Consider the following 22,004-nt stretch of genomic DNA (forward strand, 5'->3'; position numbering starts at 1 on the left):
GAACGACCAGCCGCTGCTTCTGCACATATTGCTGGCTTGAGTGAGACGTTCATTGCAGCATGTTGCTGCTAAGGTCGATGATTTCCAGTCTCTTATGTCCCGACAAGCGCGCGAAAAGGAGCGGGCGGCAAGCTGGGGGCTGCGGGGAGGTCGACGCGTCACACACCGCCATGTTGGTTCGACTGAGCTAGGCTGGCGAAGCCTCTCGCGGACTGCCGTCGTAGGCGATGCAACACCAAGCGTTCTCCAAACACACTGGAGACTTCACAGGCACAGTCTGTGCAGAGCACACTGCTGCGCAAGGCTGCGACGATCCGGTGTCTTGTAACATGGCAAACGGGCTTGAAGCAGCAAAAGCAGAAGCGAGAAGCGAGCAGGCAGCGACGAGCGAGCAGGCGTCGTCATCTGCAAGTGCAGCGAACCGGCAGCTGCCACTAGGCGGCGGGCAGACACTAAGGAGTGCATAAAGGGTCTGAAGGAGTATTGAAGCCGACATACTCCTGCTTGGAAAAGTAGTAAAATCATGTGAATACTTTATTTTACTCCTCCGTTTCGCGACAGCGGTAAAAAAGGGGGATTTCCTCATTTTTACTACTTAAAGCCGATTGCGCAATTTTCAATAAGGAGTTTAAAAGCGGACACAAGCTGTTTATACTCCTATTTGGGCTTATTTGAGTTTGCAGTGCAGGTGCAGCGCCGAGATCTAGTCCTCCAGAAAGCGCGCTGAAAGCTCCACTGTAAGCGAGGAATGGGCCTCAGCGCTGCCTCGAAACAAAGAAACAAAGATCAGTTCAACGATGAGGGAACGACAGGCGCTCGCGACCGAACACCCGAAAATGAGTTATGCTCCAATGAAACCAGCGTGTCTTTGCCCATTTCCCGCGTCGCGATCGAGAGCCCGCTCGGGGTACGTCTGACCGAGACAGCCGTCTCTCAAAACCTGCCTAAGCAGCATACCTTCATTTTCTGAAATCGCTCGGATATGCTGCCCAAATAAAAAGGCGTTAGTTTTGGAAATAACGCCGCGCACGTCCACACCATTTCGAAGGCTCGTGAATTCGCAGCGCCAGCAGAGCACGTAGTTGAAGAGGGCAAACCTGAACCTGTAAGCCTGATAAATTGTCGCGGTGATGAGCTAGAGCAGGCTTTATTACAAACTGACGATGAGACGAACGCCGGCGACTTAAACCGTGACGGAGCCGCGATTGCTAGTGGCGCGCAAGACAAATCAACCGCGACCGAGGCAGCCGTATCTCAAAACCTGCCTAAGCAGCACCCCTTCAGTTTCTCAAATCGCTCGGATATGATGCCCAAAGAAAAAAGCCTTAGTTTTGGAGATAACGCTGCGCAGGTCCTTACCATTTCGAAGGCTCGTGAATTCGCAGCGCCAGCAGAGCACGTTGTTGAACAGGGCAAACCTGAACCTGTAAGCCTGATAAATTCTCACGTTGATGAGCTAGAGCAGGCTTTATTTCAAACTGACGATGAGGCGAACGCCGGCGGCTTAACCTGTGACGGTTCCGCGATCGCTAGTGACGCGTTGGGGAAATCAACAGCGAAGGTTTGGTTTGGTTTATGCGGTTTAACGTCCCAAAGCAACTAAGGCTATGAGAGACGCCGTAGTGGAGGGCTCCGGAAATTTCGACCACCTGGGGTTCTTTAACGTGCACTGACATCGCACAGTACACGGGTCTCTAGAATTTCTCCTCCAAAGAAATTCTAGCCGCCGCGATCGGGATCGAACCCGCGTCTTTTGGGTCAGCAGCCGAGCACCATAGCCGCTGAGCCACCGCGGCGGCCAACAGCGAAGGTCTCCACAGAGCGCCAGCGTACAGAGGTGGCCAAAAGGGAAGTGTTAATGAAGGGGGAAAATGTGACTCATGTTGACTACTGCACGAAAAACCGAACAACCGTGTAACCGCCCCAACTTGGCACCACACCGCTCAAGAGTTCGCACGCGCCGCATGAAAGGAACACAAGCTAAGAGGACGCAACGCGCGAACCAAATCCGAGAGAGGGGGATACGCTGGCACGGCATTCGCACTCGTTCGTTCCCTTCTCGCATTCTGCTTTCTGAGCGTCAGCCAAATTCAGAACCGCGAGACTTGGACGAGGAACAGTTCAGGGTCCCAAGATGAAGTTCCTAGCCTTGTGTCATGTCTCACCTGCTAGAGCAGCTATCGGACCGCGGCCGCGCACGGGGCGGCTGAAGAATAGGAACCAGTAAATTCCTTGAGTCGCAACGCTGTTTGTGGGCGGATTCGAGAAATGATCCCGTCTTGAGTTTAATGCTTGTTGTCTTTTGTTCATTTAACTCAGAGCGAAAGTTTGGAGCTTGGCATTGCGGGAACATTCAGTTTACATGCGTTGCAGAAACGTGCGAGATAATGGCAACGCTAATGGCCTCAGCCGAAGCTTTCAGGTATAATGCCCTTCCCTAACTCCCCAGGCGTTAATCCGCTAGGCAAATTTGTATATTCTTTTTTTTTTGTCAAGCGTGAATCACTTCTTTTTTTGTCTTTCGGTATGTGTGTTAGCATGATCAATCAGCTAGACAGGCAGAGTAGAACGGTGGGGCTAAGAATTAACATGCAGAAAACCAAAGTAATGTTCAATAGCCTTGCAAGGGAGCAGCAGTTCGCAATTGGTAGCGAGGTGCTAGAAGTAGTAAGAGAATATGTCTACTTAGGGCAGGTAGTGACCGCAGATCCGCATCATGAGAGGGAAATAACTAGAAGAATAAGAATGGGGTGGAGCGCGTATGGCAGGTTCTCTCAGGTCATGAATGGTAGCTTACCAATATCCATGAAGAGAAAAGTATATAACAGCTGTATCCTACCGGTACTCACCTATGGGGCAGAAACATGGAGGCTAACAAAGAGGGTTCAGCTTAAGTTAAGAACAACGCAGCAAGCTATGGAAAGGAAAATGATAGGTGTAACGTTAAGAGATCGGAAGAGGGCGGAGTGGGTGAGGGAACAAACGCGGGTTAATGACATCCTAGTTGAAATCAAGAGGAAGAAGTGGGCTTGGGCAGGGCATGTAATGCGAAGGCAAGATAACCGCTGGTCCTTAAGGGTAACGAAGTGGATTCCAAGAGAAAGCAAACGTACCAGGGGACGGCAGAAAGTTAGGTAGGCGGATAAGATTAAGAAGTTTGCGGGGATACAGTGGCGGCAACTAGCAAAGGACAGGGTTAATTGGAGAGACATGGGAGAGGCCTTTGCCCTGCAGTGGGTGTAGTCAGGCTGCTGATGATGATGATTATGTGTGTTCCGCAGCTCCACCTTCCCTTTATGCTCTCACGGGAGGTGGCTTTCTGTCACATAAACCGTGCTACGGCACGCCCCAAAAAGTTTAGGAAATTTTTATTCTTTTGGATAAACAAGCTCTCTGTCTTCTGGTTTGGTCGAACTTGTAAACTTCCGGAGTAGGACGTAAATTTCACGCGACAGCTCATTTACTCGAAAGAATCTTTGTTGGCCGAATACAGCTTGGCAGGTCTTGGTTTGGCGCTTTCTGTTTGTTGGGCTTTGGACTTTGCTGGTTGAGACCATTACAGCTGTCAACGAAGCAGGAAGAACCACGGGGCCAGCTGTGACTACAAGCGAAAGGGACACCACTCCAGATCTCTGCGGGGAGCAGCGTCGGCTGCAATCACTGAGAGACCTCTTCGGGCGGCGGACGGGCTGTTGTGTTTCTACCCCTCCCCCCCCCCCCCCTTCCTTGTGCATTGCTGTCATAGTCATCTTCACTTGGGCCATTTCCAAAGGCAGTGCTTGGTTGTGCTACAGTAGTGCGTTCTCCGAGTACGCGCTCCCATACAATGCTTGCAAAGAACAGTTGCGCCCGACATGACGGACTGAGACTTTGAGTCTAGACGACTCCTTTCTTCAAGTGCGGCGTCACTGCCACCCCGTTTTCTCGGCTTAAGCGGGTTTCCTCAAGCCGTACCCAACGACATGGCTATGAACCTTGCACCCAAGAATGCACCACCACCAGGGAGACACCGCGACGCCGGCCGCCACGCACCGTGACGAGGGGGCTGTGAATCTTCCGCTCCACTGCCTTTGTGGACGGCGCTCTGCCCGTATTCGCCTTCGGGCGCCCCCTTCGACCAAGACCTGGGACCCATGGCCGGCTTCCTGAAAGGTCATCGACTGCTCGTCCAACTGTGGGTGAGGAGGTGATCTCAGGCACCTTCGGGAGTGGCTCAGCCGAGGAAGACCCTGGAGAGGGGAGCTCCGTTAATGCGTGCCCGTTTTCGACGAAATGGATCCAAAGGCGGTGCCCAAGACGGAGTCCCAGTGATTGGACGAAAAGGGCGGGAAGTCAACTGGAGAGGCGATAAAAAGCGCTCGACACGTTCTTCGAGCAGCGATTCCCTGAGCGATTCCCTGAGCCATTCCCTCAGCGATTTCCTGAGACTCTTCTCAGCTTTTACCTTGTTTGTAAATAATGTTGTAGTTATGTTTGGCACGTATCTTGTAAATATGTGAATACAGTTTTTCCCTTGTTTCCCTTCTACTCCCCGTCTCCGGTCCACGTTCCTTCCCTCATCGGCACCGCGGCAGTGTTCCTGGAACCGATGCCTGGGCAAACACGCAACTAGCTCGGCAAAACATATCAGTCCCCTCTAATTCCTGTGGAGTTGCACTATTCGGAGCATTTTCCAATTTCAGGCACGCGTATGTGCACTACCCATACGTACTTACGTCCTGAAGCTTGCTGTGTGGCAGGCAGGTTGTGGGCAACCTGCCAGGTGCGCACACCTAGCACGCATTCACCTGAGTGAAGGCCTCGGGGAAGACTTTCAAGGTATATTCCTTTCAGGTAATGGTCTTCAGCTCAATTGCCTTTAGCCCGTATGGACCTTAAGTACTGACCGTAAAGAGTGCTATACTCGACGATATTCCGCGCTTAGCTATGCTAAACGTTCTGTAGTTTTTTGTATTGTGTGAAACTCTCGCTTCAAGTTGCAGAGCGTGACCACAGTGAGCTTGCTGGTGACGTTCAGATATGTTGTGTGTTCCCCGGTTGAGACCGAGTACGATGTCGGCCAAGGCGTCTACTCGCAGGTAATCAGGAAAAAAAATTTTTGAAAAGGCCTCACCGTGTCGGTCACTAAGAGGGCGGCTAACGGCTCTGCCGAGATGAGTCCAGTTGCGGGCGTATATTTGTCATGGGGTCCGTGGTCCTTGTCCTGGAGTAGGTTAGTGCCGCCCATCGCCAGCGCCGAGTGCTCCGTGTGAGCGGTGACTGATCCGGACAGAGGCAATGCGTTGGGAGAGCCCGGTGACCGGAGACTGCCAGGATGAAGACGGTGCGCTAGTCGTCGTGTTACCGCCCCTGCCGTCGCAAAGGCCGACTCCTTGTTCAGCAACTGCAAGGCAACCACGCAATCAGGAGCCTGTTCAGCGGTGCGGAGTCTGCGCGCCATGGGTTCATCGAACAGCAGTAAGGAGAAGCTTCCGACGAAAGAACCTCCGACCAGTTTCGGACAGCTGGAGGAGGATGATGATGATGATGATGTCCTCAGGCTGAATGTTGTTGTTGTTGTTGTAGCCTACGACAGAATGGCACATACCCACTCTGGGGGATCGGCCAAGAATCGGGTGGTAAAGGTTGATATTCTCCTGTACGTAGTAAAGGCAAAAGGAAAGCACACGGGAGCGGAACACCGGGGGAGTCTACCACAAGTAGGGCACGGAGAGGATAAAAAAAGGAAAAAAAGGAAACAAAACAAAGAACAAATAATAATAATTATAATTATAATTCATAATAATAATCATAAAAAATATATATATAAAGGAGTTTCGATTGGAGAGAGAGTGAAAGAGAGAAAAGAGAATAATTCGAAAAATAATGAAGCATAAAAAGAAAATACTGAAAGCTTTATAAAGGTAGTCGAGATTCCAGCAAGAAATTTTCAACAGCGTCACAAACAGACCTGTGGCTGAACCCAAGTGTGGTGGCACCAAATGATAGCAAGTGTGGGCTGCCCAAAATAAGGTAAAGTTGCTGTAAGGGCAACTCCAGCAGACTTCTTCTCAAAGAGGTGAAACGACGACAATGGAGCCAAAAATGATCGATAGATTCAGGCTCACGGCAAAATGCACAGAGGGGAGATAACGCCAAACCAGATCTGTGCAGATAGAAATTTAGAGGAGGGATGCGGCAGCGCAACCTCGTCAGAGATACTTCTAGCTGCCGAGATGCACGAATTTTCATGCTCCAGGAATATTTCAGATGCTGATATTCCACCGATGTAAAAGTTTTGTGTCTTGCACGCTTAATAACGCTCGTCGCCGGAACCTAGATGCTGTGATATACGCTGTAGCCGGAATGATGGGCAACACAGGGCCGCCTAGAGAAGCCTTTGCAAGGTTATCCGCGATCTCATTGACAGTCACGCTGCTGTGGCCGTGTACCCACATCAAGTGAACAAGGCTCAAATGCGAAGGAAGAAGCGATAAAAAAGTGCTTAAAGTGGGACAGTCAACATGCGATGCGAGGGACGAACACAAAGATAAAGAATCGGTAATGACTGCCACTGCAGAAATAGAAGGATCAATCTTACGCAGAACAAGAACTACTGCCAGAAACTCAGCTTGAAAAATAGGGGTGAAATCCGGAAGGCGCAGCGAAAAGGACCAGTCTAAACTCGGACAGTAAATTCCCACCCCTGCCTTTTCGTTGCACTGAGAGGCATCGGTTGCTATTGCAATTTTTGTAGGTAGGGACCTTAAATGATCCTCTAATAGACCATTTAAAATACGGGGTGGTAAATGTTTCGCGTTTTGAGGAAAAATGTTGTCGAAAACAATGTGTACAGAGGACCCACTGCTTAATGCTGGAAGGATGTTGTAAATCTGCACGTTTAAAGGCTCAAGCAGCCTTTGCACGAACACAACCTGTGGAGTATGAAAACGAGGCCAGAGGACACCAAAAAAGGAGGTCGGCTGGCAACAGAAAATGCTTTGCGAACGGTGAAAATGGGATTCAAAGATTTTGAGGAAAGTCTGCACAGTTAGAAAGTGAAATCAGGTTAACAGAGGAGGAATGCGGGCCTCAAGGTACAGCACATTGGTAGCCACGAATTTGGGGACGCCAAGGCACATCCGAAGCACCTCCCTCTCCAAAAGGACGAGAGGACGAAGTTTGTATGAAGCCGAGCCTGAAAACAACACAGAGCCAAATTCTAAAATTGGCCTAACATACAATACGTAAATCATTAGGAGCGTATCCCTGCGCATGCCGTACCTGTGACTACATAACCTCCGTAACATGCCTGCGGCACGAGTCCCTTTTACAGCAACATGGTCAATGTGAGGCCGCCAGGTGAGTTTGTCGTCATAAATGGCGCCCAGGTATTTTAGGGATTGAACTTGAGGAATTGGTTGAAATTTGCATGAAAGAAAGAGCACGACAGGATCCTGTAGAGGAAAAACAAGGACGGCACACTTCTTAACATTTAATGTGAGGTGTAAACTGCTAAACCAGAGCTCAAGAGAACTCAAATATGATTGCAATTGATCATAGAGGGAATGTATATCAGGCGCAGCCGCAAAAAATGCTATGTCGTCCGCATAGACGTAAGTGCGAACATGGTGGTGGAGAGGAATGGAGCTCAGAAGAATATTGAACAGCACAGGCGAAAGGACAGCTCCTTGAGGAACACCTCTCGTCTGTTTGTACCTCTCGGATTTTACCCCATTATGGACGCAGAAGAATTCCCTGTTATAGAGAAACGCAGATATCCAAGCAACTAAGTATTCCGGAAACTGGAGGGACTGTAAGCTGTGTATTAGGATGGAATGCTCTACACTGTCATAAGCTTTAGAGACGTCGAGCGTAACCAAAGCAGCATACAGGCGTTGACGACGAGCTAGAAGAATACGACTCTCAAGATCTACATGTGCATTCCATATCGAACATCGCGGCCGGAAGCCGAGTTGACACGGGCTGAGAATAGTTCTGCGGTCCACAAAGGCAGAAACCCGCATAAGTAACACCCTTTCTATTAATTTTACCGCGTTTGATGTTAGATAAATAGGCCTAATATTTTCCAATTCATAGCCTCCACCCTGGTTTTTAAGTAAAGGGATCACCTTGGCCAGCATCCACTCAGAAGGGATCCAAGCGTGTTTGATAGAATAGTTGACCAGGTGTAACAAAGAGTTCGGAGACGCCTCAAATAGAATCTTGAGCATCTTTGAAGTAACACCATCAGGACCGGGAGCAGAAGCTGGTAATTTCTGAACAACTTGAGAAAGCTCCGAAAGAGTGACTTTAGTGAAATAATTATCTGGCGTCCTTTGCGCAAACAACATGGGACGTAAAGGAAATAGAGACGAGAACCGCTTACGCAAGCCAGCGGCAATTGATTCAACCACCTCGATAGCTTCCTTTGGAGACATAACTAATGACTGTAAATCACGAGAAGGCAGGACCTGTTTCCTGGACCGTAAAAAGCCAAATAATGCCCGTCGGTTGCCTGACTTTGAAAGAAAATCAAAATGTTCAGAGTCATATTTCTCTTTCGCACGAGAAACGGTGCGTTTAAAGGTGGCTGCTATGAATTTGTAATCTTTCCAGTTATTTGGGCATTGGTTATAAAGGAGCTTTTTCCATGCTGCCTTCCTCCGCCTGTAATCCCTCGTACAGTCCGCGTTCCACCAATGATTAGAGGAATTTCCATTTGAGGGCCGTACCAGGAACTCCGACTTTTTCCGGCAATCCTCTAAAGCCAGGCATATACTTGTTGACTGGTGATCTTCGGCGATGTTAGAAACTGACGCGAGGGCAGAGCGCAATATCGTCTCAAATTTGTCATATTTTAAATGCGTCCGCAACGGACGAGCCGCAGGAGTTACACGACATAAGATATCAAAACGAACAGGTATATGGTCACTTGAGGAGGCGCAATCAACAGTCGACCAATTCATTATGCCAATTCCAGGACTGGTGAATGTAAGATCTAAAACAGATTTAGACTGAGCGCAAAGGTAAGTGGCTGATCCAGAATTTGAACACATAAGGCTGTTATCAGAAACCAAGTCCCAAAGGCGCTTCCCACATAGATTTGTGCGGTAGCCCCAAGACACATGGTGTGAATTGAAATCGCCAGCCATGAGAAGTGGGTTTCCACAGCTAGCGAGAAGCGAATCTAGCGGTCTAGTATCCTGGACTCCATAGGGGAAATAAACATTTACTAAGGAAAATGGGGAGCACCCAGGAAGAAGAAAGTCTAATGCCAAAATCTCACAGTCAGGGGACATTAACTGAAAAGATACCTTAGCCTTGCGGCAAAGATTTGAAGAAACTAACGTTAGCAAACCCCCTCCTCGTGACTGGCGATCTAGACGAAATGAACGATAATTTTTAAAGTGAAAATGTTTGTCGGCTGAAAGCCACGTTTCTTGAAGAATAATGACATCCGGATTAAGCTGGGAAGAAATACAGTGTAAATCTGTTGAAGCTGTAAGAATAGAGCGACAGTTCCACTGCAAAACTCGCAACGACGCTATGGTTTCGAAAGCAGAGCAGCAGCAACTGCCTGCTCTAAAATGGTGTCCTTCGGCATATTGCCAAACTGCTTCTTCTGTGATTTGGATTGTGAACGAGAAGTAGATGAAGGATATATCGGGGACCCGCTACGCTTTAGGACCCGCACGTCAGGCTCCATCATCTCGGAATCGGATATAACTCCAGCGTCACTGGAAGTACCCGAGGTAAGAACAGTGTTGGGTGCAGAAGTTTGTTCCTGGGGCTGAGCTGATGCAGATAGAGAAGAAAGGACAAGAGCAGGGGTAATTACATTCGATAGAGAAGCCAAACTGGTCTGCACAGCATTAGTGCATTAGTTTTTCTTACAGCGCGTGTGCAAGAGCAAATACTTGGCACGTCTAGGTAAATGCCACAAATTTTCAATTCCTAGCCTAGGTGGGAAAAGAAAATCAAGGTAGGTGTGTCGGGAAAAAAACTGAAGATCCATGCTGAATCGGAATGCGTCCCTAATTTCAGGACTGACTGAAACGCGTATTTTATTGAAAGACAGAACGTGCACATTCCTCGAGGCATCTGTGCGGGCATGTGGCCCCACAGTTGTCACGACATTCCGCATAGTGTACTGAGTAATGTCAGCATCTAATGCGCCGCTAAAACGCAATAAATAAAGTTATAAATATGTGTGCTATTTTTTTCTCATATGTGTAAAAAAACTTGAGGATTATATCAGCCATGCCACTGTACTACAACATGAGTGCCAATTCTCATCACACACGTTTGAAAAAGTGATTAATTTGCTACAGCTTTGTACAAGAAGATATTAATAAATTAGGTTAGTGAAAAGCATAGCGGAATAAAAATTCCTCGAGTCAAAGGTTTATGCATGCCAAAAGACCCAAGTGCTCCCATTGCTTTGAAATGACAGGAAGAAATATGTAACAACTTCTTTCTCTGTACATTTGCAAAGACTCAATAATCTGAGAGCTAATTCTTTCTTAACTGGTGCGTAATGAAGCATCGAACAAAGCCTAAGCTCACTAACAGCTTAATGCTACATGGGATGAAAAAAAAAGGATGTTACGCGATAATCTATGCGCGCTAATTTGTTTCAACCTGGGAAACTGCTGTCTGGACATCTTGCATTTCTTCTCTTTAAATAGCGTCTCAAACGAAAGCGAACACTAAGGTGAGCAGGCAGCCATGTAGTGCTGTTACCAATAAAAGCTTACAAATATCAGAGCTTTGTGTGTGTTATGCTCGGTCTTCTTTGCCCAGTAGGGCTTCCGAGCAGGGAGAGCCACCACTTTCCCAGCGGTGCGTTTTCACGCTAGGTCACTGTCGAATGGTCCTCTTAGTAGGAATCGTCACTTCACAGCTGCATTTACAGTGCTTAAGTAGATTGTAGTGCATGTCGGTACGCTTCGAAATGGGTGGAACACATTTACAAATCTGAGCACACTTTTAACGACGACAAACTTAAGGGTCACGAGTCACAGCGCAACACACGCCCTAACGGCTTCTTCTCCGTGCGTCTAACCTATTAATGAGTAATAATGAGAAAACGAACCTTCATGATTCAGTTAATGTAACTTGAGCCTTCTCACACCCTCCGTGCAACATGTTAAATACAAGAGCTAGGCGGCGTCCGCCACAGCTACGCGATTGGCTCGTGGGCACGAGAAGGAAAGACCGTAGCGGTAACCGCCACTTCGTGCTCTTAGCGTTCAAGTCACACGGAACAAAATGTGACACGAAGTGTAAATTCTTTCCTCCCACGCAACAAAGTGAAAGCCATTTTCTTGCAATGTACTTACATGAAGCAGGATTGCCCGCTTCTCCAGAGGTCTCCGTAGTTATGTGTTCACATGAACTGCCATCCGAGCTGCAGCCCACTACAGCCGCATTGTCCGATTCCGCACAGCCGAAGCGCGCGGGAGCACCGAGCCAGCCGAACCAGTAGACAGTCGCACGAGAGAGGAACTCGCTGCGTCTTTTGAGGGACGGCCACCTCGTGGCAGCTGTGGGAGGCAACGGCAACGGCGTCCTGGCAAGACAGCGACGATGGCACGGTCCCCCGAAAAAAATCTCCCTCGGTCGACATCGTGATTTGGCAATGAATATACAGGGTCTGTTCTGAAAGTAGTAGGACTGGCTTTTTCCTGGGCGAACGGGTGGACGAGAGGTGGCCTGCTCGTGCAGGATCGTTGAAGGGAGATATTGGGAATGCTGGGGAAAATCGACAGTCGGCTCTCGGCCTTTGAAGAGAGGAGGTCGCTTGTACTGTGAGCCCCTGTCGAAACGTCTCGTCACGCAGAATCGTCGAGCGTTTACTGGATCAGCGATACGCGATCAAATTTTGAGTAAATCTTGGTAAAACGGGCAAAGAGACTCACAACATGATTAAGGAGGCCTATGGTGACGCTTCCACGGGTGATCAGGTGTTTTTTGAGTGGCACGAACTGTTCCGAGAAGGTAAGGAAAGAGTGGAGGAAGACGACCTCTCCAGACGCCCTTCGACCAGCAAGACCAACGAAAATGTGTAGCGAGTGAAACATTTACTTAACAGTGATCGTAGGATGAGTATCAGAATGATTGCTGATGACTTGAGCATTCCTCTAACCCAAGTTTGCGAGATCGTGACAGAAAACTTATCCATGAGGAAAGCGTGCGCGAAGTTGGTGCCGGGAGTGTTGTAAGAGGAGGAAAGGGCCAACCGGTAGGATCTTCTTCATCATGTGAATGAGGACCCCGATTTATTGCCCAGCAGAAGGCGTCAACGCTGCCTCAGCCCCCCCTAGAGACTCGACTTGGCCCCGCCAGACTTTTTTCTATTCCCGAGAATAAAATAGACGCTCGAGGGGAAACATCACGGATCGGTAGAGGTGGTTCAACAGGCCGTGACGAGGGAGCTAAACAGCATTCCGGTCCAGGCGTTCCTGGAGGCGTACGAAAACTGCAAAACTCATTGGCAGCAGCGTATAGGTGCGGAAGGGTGCTACCTTGAAAAATTGTAATCGTTTGTACTATTCTCTTGAATAAATTTTGTTTAAAAAAATGAGTCCTACTACTTTCAGAACAGACCATGTATATGCTGCCGCCGGAAAGCAAGAGAGCGAGGTCGACGGGAAACGCTTTCAATGAGCAAGGAGGAACGTGAACTGCTCACAAGGAGCAGACTGGAACTTCGCACGGCGAGTCTTCCGACATAGTCGATGACCTTAAGAGTCGCCTTAGACGAAATAACGTGACACTTAAGGGCTCACCAGAGCTGAAAGCTGAAAACTGGGAAGACACGCGAAGAATCGCGAAGGAGTTTTTCGCCACCCACTTGAAGGTTGAACCGGGAGAAATTGAACGCGTTCCTGTCATTGGTAGGGGCAAGTCTGATAGCATCCCCCGATAGTAATTAGATTCTTCAACTACAAAAGCAAAATTTCCATCTATAAAGCCGCATCAAAATTGCAGGCCGTACCTTCACCTAAGTATGGTTTGACGAAGACTTTCCACCGAAGCTGCAAGTGCCACGGAAAAAGTAGAGGTAATTCGCGAAAGCTAAGGCATGCGAACGCAAACTTATTTATCATATGGCAAGCAGAGCACAAGGGATCTATATATCTTATTAATACCACGAGATTGGTGACCGTGCTGTGCAATCAAGCCGACAGCAGCCCATTTCCAGTGATAATTTCAGAATCAAGGTATTTGAAACAATTGTGCCCGTATCATTCATTGTTGCTAACTTTCGCAGTTTGCTACCTAAGCAAGCAGACTTACTTTCCCTCTGGGACAGGTGTGACGCAGATATTATTCTCAGAACAGAAACACAGCTAACCGCAAGTATCTCGGGCGCTGAGCGAGATTTTTCATATGCATTTTCGGTTCATAGAAAGGACCGGCCTTGTTCCAGGGCAGGAGGCGTCTCCTTTACCTCTCTTCTTGTCGATTCTACACTTGAAGTGCTATCGGTAACAATAAGCATACATTTACAAAACTCCTGGTTGGCGTATGTCACAGACCACGTGATGCTGACGAAGATTTTATTGATCGTCTGCCTGACGAGATCGATGGTGTGAAGTCATGGTTTTCAAATACTCTATTGTCCTGGCTAATGATTTCAACTGTTCGGGTAATGAGCGGGTCAACTGCACTGTTCCGGCCAAATGTACTTCAGGTAGTGAATGTATTAAATTTTCGAAATCACTCATTACTTTGAACTAAAGCGAATTGTTACCACGCCGACCAGAGATACGAGCCTGTTTCAGACTTACTTTTGACAGCCCATCGAGACGTGCAATGTTATTGAATGTATTAGTAATCACCATGCTGTGCATTGCTTTTCAGAACTACAAGTTCAGAAACGGGGCCGCATGGGTGAATAAATATTCGATTATAACAGATTAGATGTGAAAAAGTATTTACTCTATTGAGTGATTTTCGTCTTCTACCTGCATCAGTTTGATGAAAGGACAATTGAGAAAACTGGAAGATTTTCGCGACAAACTAATCGTATGCCAAGGCCCATGTGTCGTTGGCACTAAAAAAAAACCGCATGGTTGTTTATAGTGCGGCAGCGCTAAAACCCCAATCTCAGATTTCGCCGATATCTCCCTGACTGAAGCCTCTCTCCGCGACGCGACCGTGAGGTTGCTTGTGCTGGCACCCATGGCAGCCCCATTTCCTGGCAGTGCAGTTACACATCGCTTAACCTCTGCGCCCCTGCGCGAGGAGTGGTATGAGAACCCCCAACGACCTATTAATGTTAAGAAGAAAATGAAGAATTCTGCATATTAGCCATTAACGCAATCGCGTCGTACCGTTCAGGCGGAGCTTAAATCCGATTTCTATTTTGTATTTAGCACTCTTTCATTCTTTTTCCTTTAAGATACGCGTGCTTGGCTTACTGGGTGTGTTTTTATCGAAACTAGGGGAGGGGGGGGGGGGGATTTCTCGTTTTTCTTTTTCTCGAGCATTCGTATTTGCTTCGGCGATACCCTTTGCCATGTCTACGGTGTATGCCAACTAGTGCACTGCACGGGCCGGCCCGGCCCGTGGGCTGGACCAGGCCGGGACATCTTTGATTTTAACGGGCCTGGGCCAGGCCCGGGAGTCAAGTTTTCAAAGAAAAAAATTTAGAGTTACGTGAAATGTGCGTTCCTAGTTGGATCTTGACGTCACGACGAAGCAAAAGCAAGCCTTGGTTTAACAAAACTGTGCGCAGGTTCATATACAAAAGACAGGCTGCCTACAGGGCGCATAGAAGGAATCATTCTATACAGAACAATGAAACATTAAAATATACAACAAACGCAGCGAATGTAGCCGTTAAACAAGCAAAAGACTTATTTTTTTCTTCTTTTCATTTGCGCATAAAAAAGCGCCCTAAAGAATTTTGGCAGTTCATGAAAAGAAACGGCAAGGATCAAGTATCGATTCCTTCTCTTGTACATGAAGGCTCCATTATCGACGAGAGTATCGATAAAGCCGAGTGCTTCAATGAGTTTTTTTTTCTGTATTCTCTGCTCCTTCCAACACCTCTCACGTTGAGCTCAATCTTGGTCGAGTTAATTCTGATCACATGCGTTGTGTCGAGTTTAGTCAAAGAGGAATTGAGTCGATACTCAAAGGGCTGAATGCTGCAGTGCTCCTGGCCCTGACGATCTACCAACTGCTCTTTTCCGTGAATGTGCGTGTGAGTTGTCTGCATATCGGAGAGTAATTTACACAAAATCCTTAGAGGAAGCTGCACTGCCTTCTGGCCTGAAATTAGCCAATGTAGTTCCTGTGCACAAATCTGGCCCTCGAACTGTTGTTTCTAACTATCGTCCCATCTCATTGACGAGTATTGCTTGTAAAGTTTTGGAACATGTGTTGTTCACTAGCATTATTAATCGTATGAATACGCATTCCTTATTAAGCAATCAGTAGCATGGTTTTCGTAAAGGCCTTTCTTGTGTAACACAGTTGACTGAACTAATTCATGACCTGACAAGTGCACTTGATGAATGGTTGTCTGTAGATTGCGTCCTCTTAGATTTCAAGAAGGCATTTGATGTTGTTCCTTATTCTTTTTTTGCTTGAAAAATTGTCTTGGTATAAGATTGATGAGAGAATGATTGACTGGATACAAGATTACTTGCACTTAAGGAAACAAAGAGTAGTTATTAATGGAAAATTATCAAGCGAATGCATTGTATCTTCTGGTGTACCTCAAGGATCAGTGCTCGGACCTTTGTTATTTTTTATATTTATGAATGACATTTGCTCTAATATCTCTTCTCATATTCGCCTGTTTGCAGATGACTGCGCATTGTATAGGGTCGTTGATAGTCCGAATGAGTGAGCAGTTACAGAATGATTTGAACAGGGTGTCTGATTGGAGTAAGAAATGGGGTATGTTTATTAACTTGCAAAAATCTGTGTATATGCGAGTCAAAAAAAGAAAAAGCCCCATGAATTCTCTTATACAATTAATGGGACACAACTTTCCTCAGTGTCAGAATACATATATCTCGGCGTATTCATAACCTCCAACCTAAGCTGGAGACGACATGTCGACTACGTAACAGGAAAGGTGTGTCGCGTTCTTGGTTTTTTAAGGCGTAGCACCAAGCAGTTCCCTTTAGAAACTAAAGAGTTACTTTTCATGACAAACGTTCGCTCGGTTGTCGAATATGCCTGCGCAGTATGGGACCCTTGGCATAAAACGGATATAGATAAACTTGAGAGGGTACAAAACATGGGTATCCGATATGTCTTTAACAACTATACCAGGAGCTTTAGCGTTTCACGTGCAAAAAGCTCGCTGGGATGGAAGACGCTTGTAAAACGTAGATATTGTTTGAGGTTGAAATTTTTTCATAGTTTTTACTATTCTAATACTGGCATAAACCGTGACCTGTCCATCCATTCACCAAACTATATTTCGCTACGCCGTGACCATCGATTAAAAGTTAAGGAAATTAACTGTAAATCAGAGATGTACAAATATCCTTTTTTCCCTAGGTCTATAAGAGATTGGAACCGGCTCTCTGACGAGGTAGTATCAATTACGTCAGGTGATTTACTCTCTCCATCTCTGTGAATGCTGTTTTTAGGCTGTATTAATGCTGCATCATGGTTGCATTCTATGTGCTGCACTTTGTTACCTTTTTTTTTTCGTTTGTATGATGTGTTATTCCCCCCCCCCCCCCACTGTAATGCCACTTGTGGCGCTGTGGGTATTACAATAAACAATAAACAATTTGCGGGCCCGGGCCGGGCTCGGGCTTAAAGCTGCGGGCCTTAGCCGGGCTTGGGTCCGTAGAGAAACGGCTGGTGTCTGACTTTTCATTCACTATTGCAGAGTGAAGTACACAACTGCGGCAATGAAGCAGCGACACGGATGACCTATGAGTTATCGCACGCGTTGAGAAAAAAAACTAAGCTTTATGCTTTGACTCATTCATTTCCTTATTTCCACGCCGTGGTGAAGTAAGAGAAATATTCAATCGGCCTGGCCCTAATTGGTCATTGATCGTTCGTCATCGCAACCATACCTATACATTATTAGAAATTCATTTGGGAATAACATATTAGTTTAGGACGCTTATAGTCTTCAAGCACATACCATGAAATACTCAAGCCTTTTAGCTTTTCGTTCCTGCCGAAAGGCGACCAGTTTGGCTATGAGCCAAACCCGTGAGATCGCGTTCACTAAAAATTTGTCATCTTACCGCTTGCTAGGCAGCTTTAATATTTTATACTTCGCGGGCAGCAGAATTACAATCATGGGGGAACATAAAGTAGACTACTACGCGTGTATGCAGCCCTTTTTATTTAGCTCTCGGAGTTTATCTTTGCCAACCTACACGAGATCACATTTACCACTTACTGTGGGACTGCAAAGCTCTCAACCCTAGAAGCAATCGGCACCTGAAGGCAACGGGTCTTTCACCGTGCAACCCTGCTTCATATGTTGCCTGGACGCAAGTACCATACCATCTCACTACTGGTATTCAAAAAATCAGTTCACCAATTCTCATTACTTTAATCATTACTGCATCCTTCATAACTCTTTCGCCCATTGATTTGATGTACATCGGGTGACGAGTATCTCACCCACCTTCCAAGTTAGCAACCGTTCCGCATTGCATGTGCGCCTCATACGACGATGCACTCTAGGAGTCGAGACCGGCGAGACCATGAGTGCATCGTCGGATGGCGCCCCTATGCAGAACGGCAGGATTCGGGGCTTGCAGATGGGGTCAGTTTCTTTTGTCCCATATAAGGCAGTGTCTTCGGAAAGTTCAAATGAATTCATATACTTCGCTAGTTTTTTAGAATGCTGGATAGCACTGGTCATCGATGGAAGGCGAAATCTTTCTCCGCCCACGTTTCGGTACGGCAGCTTATTCATGATTCCTTTTGAGAATCGTTAACCGCTACTAAATTCTTATGGCTGGTAAAATTCATGCCATGATGCGAAAATTATACAGCAAAACATATATTGCTCTATTCGATCACTTCTTCTCGTTCTCCCGGTGTCTAGTGGTTAATACCCGCAATGGGCTTTGGGAGGCATAGGTTGTCCGGTTTTACAGCATTTTCTGTAGCCTGCAAGTTACGGCACAATAATAGGTAGTTCAAAGAATTGATATTTTTAATGCGTAACGGTGGGTACCAACTACGAGCAAAATCTTCCATTGTCTGTTGTATTGTTTGTACGCATCTGGCCTGGCGCGAGCGCTCCTTCCCGCGGCGACACTGACCGCTCATCGCTGTGTTTTACGTAGCAGAAATTCATGTTTTCGCACTAATTCGAATGTCGCAAACATTCGCTCTAGTTTATCTTTCTCTTTTATGTAGAATGCCGTGGACATGGGTTAGCCACTGCTGCAAATGAAAGCTGCGCTGTGCCTATAGCTGCAAGAAATCGCCGCTATAGGTACAGCCCACTCTCAGGAAAAGCGTGGAGTTCGCTTTGTATACTACACTGTATATCGCGTGTCAAAGGACTAAGATATCCAGTACCGCAAGCAGGCACGTAGCCAAGGTTTTTTTTTTTTTTGGGGGGGGGGAGGGGTCAAAAGTAAATTTTTGAATCGAGGGGGCCTCGGTTTTTGGAAAGAGGGCGAGTTGCAAGACCAGCAAGGCCGCCGCTAAAAGAATCTTTTCTTTTTTAAGGAACGTGGCAGAGCGAGTCTTCGGGAATATTTTTACACCAGCGAGTGAAATGATGCTTGTATATAAAGATGCGCTACTACGTTGTCAGCCTCTGACTATTACTTTGAACAAACAGCATTTTGAGCTTGCACAGGTGTAACCCGCATTAATTACGCATGTGAAGACGTGCACCTAGCATGGCCAAAGTAGGTAAGTTGAGGTCTAGGAAACTATTCGTTCCCCAGTCAGCTTAAAGGCAAGCATATTTGCGGGTAATAGGTGGCAAAGAGGGCAAAAAGGTTGGAATGATTTCCGTTCCGGAACCGAGAAAAAAGGTGCTGCTATTTGCTCTCTAATCGATGGGTTTTACTAGTGCAGTTGCATTGCTTTTGCGGGGGGAACTGCGTGGCGACATCACGACGTCCGTTGCTCCCGAGGATCTCTATTTTACTCTCTTCGGAACACTTCTTTCATCAAATTGGGGAAATTCAAATCAGGGTGTTCGTAGTTAAGCCAGTCACAGGCGTCGAGTACTCACGCCGCCTCCGAGCGGAAAGCCCGCCCTCGATTGGCTAGGACGCTGTAGGCTACAGCGGAGTCGCAAAAGTTGTCCACTCAGTTCGCTGAACTCGTTGCAATTCTTGTTGAAAGAAAACAGCAAAAACTTTAGTGAGAGGTGATCGCATTTCATGGAAAATCCTCACTTAAAGAGATTTTAATCTTAGCTAACGGGCTTATCGCATTAATCCACGAAAGCTGATTTTCATTACGGGCAGGCAGGTCTGGTGTGACTCACCTATTTCGGTGCTTCACAGTCGTCTGCCTGGTGGGGCGTCTCTCATGCCCGTATTGGCGTCTTTATATACGCTCAAGTACGTACTCGGACTTCTTCGGCTTGCGGTCTTCGGTTCGATCGCGATCTCGGCACATTTCATGGACTCCAGGAACCTCTTGCTCCGAAATAATAGTCTAGTTCCCAGTGTTGTCTTATTCGCTGTCTAAACGTTCCGTTTGCTCTGAGGAACGGAACGGCACATAACTGGCTCACCGCCTCAGTGGCCACATCAATCCCGCTGTGAGGTGGCGGTGGTGTCACCCTACAAACTGAGGCAGTTATACGCAATTCTTTGAAACCAACGGAGGGTTTAGAATCCGTTAGTTCTAACGAAAGGAAAGGCGCATAACTAGGTTCGTGGGAGCGTGGACACCCCCACTGCGCTCTGATATTCTTGGCACTGGTGTCAACCTACAAAAACACTGCAGGTAACTCGTTAAGCGGCTACTGCTGAACCCCCCCCCCCCCCCCAATTGTTTCTCCAAAATGGCTCATGGAAAGCTATTAAGGCCTTCGCTGTTAAAATCGTGTGGCAAGTCAACTGTTGTCGGGTTCGTGGGTGAGGCTGACGTCCTCATGACCCACTTATGGCTCGGCATGCCCGACTGCACGGGACGTGCGACTGCCTTTGGCATCGCTCTGGTGCTAACGGGCACAAAAACGTGCAATAGAACTCCTAATGGTGAACTACGGCGGGTCCTTGGCAGGCAGCGCGCTGAGCATGCCTTACAATTCTGGACTAGAGCATTTTTGAACGATAGAGAGTATACGAGCGCATTTTTTTCATGTAATGTAAGACTACACTAAAAAAATAAACAGAGTGACAGGTCTCTCGTCGGCATTATTGCATTTTTTTTGCTAATAACGTTTTTGCTATCCTCAAAAGCGCTCCCTATTGGTTTTCCGTGGCTGTCTTAACTGCTCGATTCTAGCGACGGAAACGCTATAAAAGAATGATTTTGCTATATTTAGGAAAAATGGACCATTACCTTCAGTATTTCTATAGAAGTATGTCAACGTTTTCAAATTTGGACGTTGGACATGTGTGCGCGTGTATGTGTGTGTGTGTGTGGGGGGGGAGGGGCGTCGCAAACAACTAAACTTCTACGTCTTGGGTCCCCGACACGCAAATTCGGCCAAACTCATTGCCGTGCACCGAAAGGGTCCGAACGTTTGCAGTCTGGTGCGCAACCAATACGGAAACACAAACTAGCAGGAAAGAACTTTAACGCATGCACAAATGTTACGCGTAAACAATGCACACAGAGACCGTAATGCTTTCCCATATCCGCACTTTAGGATTCTTCAGTGTCCCGACCGAATTTTATTTGTTGTGGTGTTGTTGCTTGGACTCTTGACGCGCCCACATTGCATTGCGTCTGTAGAAGCAAGGTGTATTCTTTGCACTCGCGATGTATCGCCTCAGTTAATGGGACTTTAATTTTGTGTCGTCTTCGTTTGGCTGGAATAAACGGAGTTTTTTTGTTCTGGTTGTGTGCGTTACTCGTCGGGCGAGTCCACGGCTCGTTGGCGCACTTAACGATGATTGTTCTGTAAGGACAGGGATGGATTATCGACTTGGACACTTAAAGACAATCGATGTGGTCGAAACAAGACCACGCGATACATACTCTTCGTGACGACTACATTAGTTAGGGACGTAAGGACAAAGTGAAAAAATAAATGCCACCCGCACTTGCGGTCGTTTATTTTAGTTTGAAGCTGTGAAAAGAGCATATTATTCAGCCTTAAGCATCTTTTTTTCGCCTGTTTATCCGCTCAAGTGGGCTTACGGGAGCCATAAACGAACTATGGAAATACTCGAATACATTTTCCGCCTCACTCCTCACCCCCCTACCCCCCCCCCCCCCACCCCCACATCACTATACGAAAAATGAAACATGAAATTACTATTTTTGCTAGATGTACGAAAATAGTAGCCAATTTTTTGGTGTTCTCGTTGAGTTTGCGAACGAGTTTACTCCACTAAGGCAGGTAAAATTTTGTTTCACAAAGCCCTAATTTTTTTTTAATATTCAACAGACAGTTAAATATTTTCTGTTGCCCTGTTACCACGTCAAGGAAAAAAGCTGGGTAAACAGACGAGGTAAAAAGGGTATTATTGATTAAATTTGTACCACAAGGAGGCAACAGAACTCAGTAGCGGATGTATGAAAGTTTGCGCTCACCATTCTTAGTAATAAAGGACGCCTTGAGCACCCATTAAAAATTTTGTACACCTATACATAGCAAATTGAACAGATAAGCAATAGAGCAGCCTATCGTGCTGGTTTCGGAAGTATTGCCGTTATGGAAGAAGCTGACTGCGCGGGCATATGTCGGACCCTAGTTACTGATAGGCACCTGCATTGCAAATCAGCTAAAATAAATACGGAGCGCACCCTATTGCTACAAACGCAAGCAGGGATGCCTTGTAAATGTTTTCCGTGCTCTTCGCAATGAATGACTTTTTTACCTAATGATTGCTTTATTAGTGTTTTTCCCGGTGTGTTTCTTT

Source organism: Amblyomma mixtum, chromosome 3 (genome assembly GCF_055824585.1).
Source record: "Amblyomma mixtum isolate Tamu chromosome 3, ASM5582458v1, whole genome shotgun sequence".
Classification (NCBI taxonomy): domain Eukaryota; kingdom Metazoa; phylum Arthropoda; class Arachnida; order Ixodida; family Ixodidae; genus Amblyomma; species Amblyomma mixtum.